This window comes from Sabethes cyaneus, chromosome 2, assembly GCF_943734655.1.
Source record: "Sabethes cyaneus chromosome 2, idSabCyanKW18_F2, whole genome shotgun sequence".
Classification (NCBI taxonomy): Eukaryota; Metazoa; Arthropoda; class Insecta; order Diptera; family Culicidae; genus Sabethes; species Sabethes cyaneus.
Window position 1 is genome coordinate 132,285,077 of NC_071354.1, and position 5,949 is coordinate 132,291,025.

A 5,949-nucleotide genomic window follows, 5' to 3' on the forward strand; every position below is an offset into this window, starting at 1 on the left:
CCAACCATCCAGCCAGACCGAGACTGGTCGCTTCGTGAGTCGTTTTGGGGCTTTCGGTTGGCGTGCATGTCTTGTTGTGTCTAGTGAAGTAGTTTAATTTCGCTTTTTTCGCCTATGATTGTGCGTAATCGTTCTATTGCTCGAGGCATTACTAGTTTATACCATTCTTACTGTCCGCTTTCAGTGGAAAAGAAGATAAACCGAGTTCCCCTCCAGGATTGCTGGCCATTGCTTCCGGTCTTTGTTTTCATTTTCACTGGTTTTCGCACTGGGAGATAAAAGTGTTCGGTCCTGTACTGCTGAAAACTCCCTCGTCGATTGAGAGTGTTGGTGGATAGATCCGTTTATGTTTTATGCATGTTAAAACCAGGAATCTGAATAGGAATATGAGTTTGTATGCTATGAAAGTGATTCAATAATTCGTGTGACAACAGATAGAATCTTAAACGTGTACTTAATTAAATAGGAAGCACCAGTCACAAAGAGCTAGTGAATCCGAATAAAACAGAAATCTTGTTAAATTAGAACCAGTTTAGTGACGAGACGTACATCATCTACAGTGGAAGAAGGAACGGAATACGTGCAATTTATTTTATGCTCATATCAATTATTTTTTTGCGTCACGTCACCTAATCTTTACCGAAGAAAAAATTCGACAGCGAATTCAGAAAACAACAAGATTGATGTGCATCGTGGTTTGTGTATAAGGTAGGATTCTATATGCAGAGTACAATATATGATGAAGAAAATGGTTCTTAATTACAGTTTCAGATTATACGTCTCTATGCACGTAAGAAATTTTTCGGAAAATGGTTATTATGAAACAACTACTTTCCGTAGAACTAATCTAACTTTTTTTTCTAAAGTTACTTTTTAATTAATTAATTAAGTTAGAATCAATCTGTGAAGTCATTACTTAGACCATTACAAATATGTTTTGCAGTTTTGCCTTCAAATGTTGGACAACACAACAGCCAGATCTCTAACTAAAAAAACAAGTATTTTAAGAGCATAAATATTCAAGCGTTTTCACCTCAAGTTTGGGTTTGAAAAGGGAAAGAAACCTCTGACCATTCCAAGCCTCTACTCAGAGCCTTCTTGTGGTCATACTTGGAAATACTCTAATTTACTACTGAGTAGCAGGTACGGTGTCGTGTGGTTTTGAGGCTGACTTCTAATCCTACAACTGAAGTTTTTAGGAAACCATTGAACCACTACGTCTTACAAGTAGCTATTGAAAGTTGGGTGTGATTCTAGAAAATCTAAAACTGCGAGCATCACTAAAAATTATAGGGTTTGAGCGCTAATAACTCGCTCATTTCTCATCGAATTCATACGGTATTTGTATCAGTCGATCAGAAATCCTTCTACGAATCAAACGATATAGTAAAATTAGTTAATTAAATATTCATTGATAAATGCAAAGCTTTGCCATAATTGATAAATCAACCAATCACGTGCCAGCACATTTTTGAAACCATTCCTTACGTTCGAGAGTTTGGATTGAGATCGATGTTCTGTTAGAATCTAATCAAAACTGAAGTCTCGTGCGAAAACAAACGTAATGGAATATAACATTCCCAGCTAGCACCAAATCGTACATCAATAACCGAAAATTATCGTAAATGATTTTTAACAAATTCGGCATTGTAACTAAAGCTCATTAAAGTCCGCCCAAGTTGATTTTCAGTCGTATATAACGATAATAGCGGACATACATACATACGATATTCAGCATCGTACTGCAGTGCGGAGCGGGGCGGGCTTAATCGGATATTATCGTTATATCGATGAAATGCGTATGTTTATTCCTCATCACGTATATCACCTCCAAAATACCACGTATATTTTGCCAATTTTGCGCACCAAATACGATTTATTAGCATGTATGAGTACACTAGAGTATGAAGACACTATGCAAGCCTTGCGTCTTACAAGGTACTGCGTGTGACGCTGTTCGTCTGTCAGCGTGCTAGCCCCGATTCTCAGCGCGGGTTTTCGGGGAAAGGACACGTTCCTATGAAATAGACCAAACCTCGTGTTTTAGTCTTGATCTTGAAATGCGGTCAAGCATATGTATTAATATTTTTTGGAACGGGAACGGAGCCTTTAACCGAAAACTCGCACTGAGAATCGCGGCTAACCCGCTGCTAGACGAAGAGCGTCACATGCAGTACCTTGTAAGTCGCAAGGGCCTACATAGTGTCGTCGTCCCACCAGTCAAAACAAGGTTAGATTAGAACTTCTCTGTCGGTAGTTAGACGGAGGAAGAGGCACAATTTGTGTCTAAAAATAACCCAACCAGATACGTCGCTACCTTAATAAGTGGGTTGTGCAGTCTCCTTTTGTCCAGCGCCTCTGCGGTTCAAAGGTACATGGGTACCAGCGAATCACATGCCCTGGCGGGTGTTGTGGGTTCGAATCCGGTTATAATCTCAGATTATAGCTTGATTCGACCCATGCATCTTCCAGCATTGGACCTATTACCCCCCCCCCCCCCCTCCTCACCTATCCGCTCTTTCCCCTCCATCTCAAAAAAAATTCATTACTCTCTCCTACCGTCCCATCATTAATTGTAGAACCACCGTTTCAAAAAATATTAATACATATGCTTGACCGCATTTCAAGGTCAAGACTAAAAACACGAGGTTTGGTCTGTTCCTTTTTATCCAAGCTGGGAAATCCGCATATCGAACCAAGCTCTAATCTGAGCCAATTTTAATCGGATTCGAACCCCCTTCTCCTCCAATTTTATGTCTATCTAAATAGCATGAAACGAATTACAGAAGCAGAGGTAGAAGACAGAGAAGTATAAAAATATAGCTTAAATAAGGTGCTAAATAATCTTTCTTAGTTCATTTTCATAATTTTTGACATAATTTCTATCGCAGCTGCTCGGCTTTCTATGCAGCGGACTCAAGGCAACTTTATTGTTCTGTTAATTAAATAATGTATATATTAAGTAAAGTATAAGTAAAGCTGCTTCGCAAGCTATAGATCTATAGACATAAAGCTTGTAACTCTCCTTAGACACCATTGACTGAACTCTTGGTTACTTGGCAGTCACATAAATTTCACTATTCAATCAAAACACTTTTATGATGTTTAAATGTCTGAAGATTTCGAAGTTCCTGCTTTAATTTCGAACTTTCAAGTCGCTGCAAATATTAACGACACTTTAAAGTTAGGTTTGCAAATATAGTGTCTTGTTGTTCAGCAAGAAAGTTGTGCGAAACTAAATTTGAACTTCCAAGTTCATGAAACCCTAACTTCTGGTGGCTGAGGCCAAGTATGACCGACATTGCGCTCTTAACGAAATTTATAATGTCACAAAACTGGTTCTGTATTACCGGATATTTTACAGTGAACTATATGTTGCCATTTTTGTTTTCTCAATAAAATATGTTCTTTCATCAAAAGCTGTTAGGCCATTGCAAATCATTTTCAAAGTTTTTGTCACCCCCCTGTTGGAAATTGGCTGAAAAATCGGGGGGCAAAAAAATAATTTGTAAGATATGAGTTAAATTTTTTTGACGTAGGACTACGTCTTTGTTTACTATCTGGGACTGGGTAGCACTTTGTAAAAACGAAAATAAAAGTGGAACGTTGGAATGAAAGATTTCAAACGCTAATAACTACTAAACTACTAAACGAAACTGAACAATTTAAATGTCGTTGGATAGATAAAATGATCAGCAATTTTATGAGAAGGTGAGAGAGCAATTTTATGGACGGCGTAAGAGGGGGGGCTCCTATACAAATGAAACACAAATTTCCTCAAAACTCGAGAACTAATCAAGCAAATGGATCCAAATTTGGCATGTGGGGGTCTATGGAGGCATGAATTTATTTTATGATGGTTTGAGACCCCTCACCCCCGTGGTAGGAGGATAAAGACTGACATTCAAATAAAACCGAAATTTTTGCGTATGTGCCATAATTTCTGCTATGTAACAAGCGGTAAGCTGTGAAAGTAAACTAGTAAAACCTTCTCGAAGCAAAAGACAGTGAATCGACGCCGTTAACTTACGTGCCTGTTACCATTCATGTCAAAAGAGAAGGACATTCGAATGGCACGTCATATTTGCGATGAACGTGCTTTGGCTTTAATGTTATTTAACCAACGGCCCTTTTAAAGGCCACAAGCGAGTAAAAGTAAGATTATTGTAACATGTCAAGCTACGCATAATCATATTTAATACAATAATCTGTGGGCTGGCCATTCATTACTATTTCAACCTTTATGATGCACACAAATGATTTTTAAAAGAAATCTTCTATGTCTCAATGGCTGCAGGCGTTGTACTTATGAACCCCCGTCCACATATTTTCAAAGCCACCATTGCATTCAATGAAGCATTGAATCTGAATATTTCGCTCTTCTCTTTTAAGCATTCACTTAAACAATGGCACTTATAGATTCTTATAAACATACATATGCCAGAAATTCAGTTTACATTAGTCTTTGATTTATTGATCCGATACATTCCTACGTCACCCATTCGTACAACCCTTAGGGCTGTATATCTTGCAGTTTTTTATGAAATCAATTGTCTGTGGGCTCTACAGCCTGAAAAACTCGAAAAATGAGTGTACGAGTTGAGTTAACGCTTCTAGCACGAAATAAAAATGGAAGTTTAAACAGTGGAATTTCCGATACTTGGACAAAAAAAATTTCTTTCGTTTTTGTCTTTTTGTTCGTAGATTTTTGCATGCAAAATAACAACGTATATATTAAAAGCAAGAATAAGTTTGGTTTTCACGTTTAAACTTTAAGTAAAAATGCCTAAAATCCATTTTTTTGCTCAAAAATTCTCTTTGTTTTTTTTCGCCCCCCCCCCCTTCAGTTGCCCAACACCGGAGGGACAAAAACTTTTTTAAATATTTGTAATGGCCTTATTTAGAAAAAAAAATTGGAACGCATCTTTCCGACCGCTTAGATTTGAACTCATTTAAATGCACCCTGGAAACAATTCGCGAAGATACTCCTCATCAAAGTTCAATTAAATAATCGTTCGTTCGTTTCTTTCTATTTACACACGCTTGTAAAACAATCATGTATGGGAATTTGGTATCTTATCTTACGTTCCATGTTGAGCTGCTTGATTCCTACGTAGGTATATTTCTTCTCACTTATCATGGTTCCTGCAACATCAGCTCACGTAATATTGGATTAGTGGATGATATTTAAATTTTCAGTAACCTCGTTTCAACGTTTTCATTTTTATTCGTGTCGTACACTAACGTTTAATCTGGCAAGGGTAACGTACTTTACCGATTGATCATTTGGTTCAGACTACGTTTGCTATCAGAAATAAGTTCTATCATATCTAAGACTTGTGAGGTTAGCGAAGGAGAGAGAGGAACTATGTTTTTTTCTATTTTTTTGCAATTGCCTAAGGTATGTCTACGAGTGAATTTCCTGCTTAGTGCAATGATCTGTTTTTATAGCAGCACTGTGTAGCTTACCTGATTGAACGCTTGTGAGAGGTGTTCAGTTTTGAATGATAGCGTAGCGCTTCAATTTGGATTGTAAAGTCCGGTCATAAAATGTTTTGTCAATTGTTATGGGTTGCGTATTGCTTTCCGGTGGAAGTTGATCACCCCTACAACTGCATATATTGCATCGTGTGTCTACGACCTACACATAATCGCCCAAACGACTGCAGTTCACCGTTTCTCTGTCACGACACCCGGTGCAAAAGCAAATTGGACGGCTCTTGTGTACCAATGAAACAAGATTAATAACATACTTTCATGAACTTGTAGCGATCTCACTTGCTACCATCAACGGCATTGGTTGGGTAGGAGTATGTGGTCGTACTTGCGTTGGCTGCCTTTGCTGATATAGCGCCCATGAATGCGTTGTCTATATAGGAGGGTTTGGATATAATGTGCTGTCATCCAAAATGTCATGATAACCGGAACCGATGCTCTTTAGCCATAGAT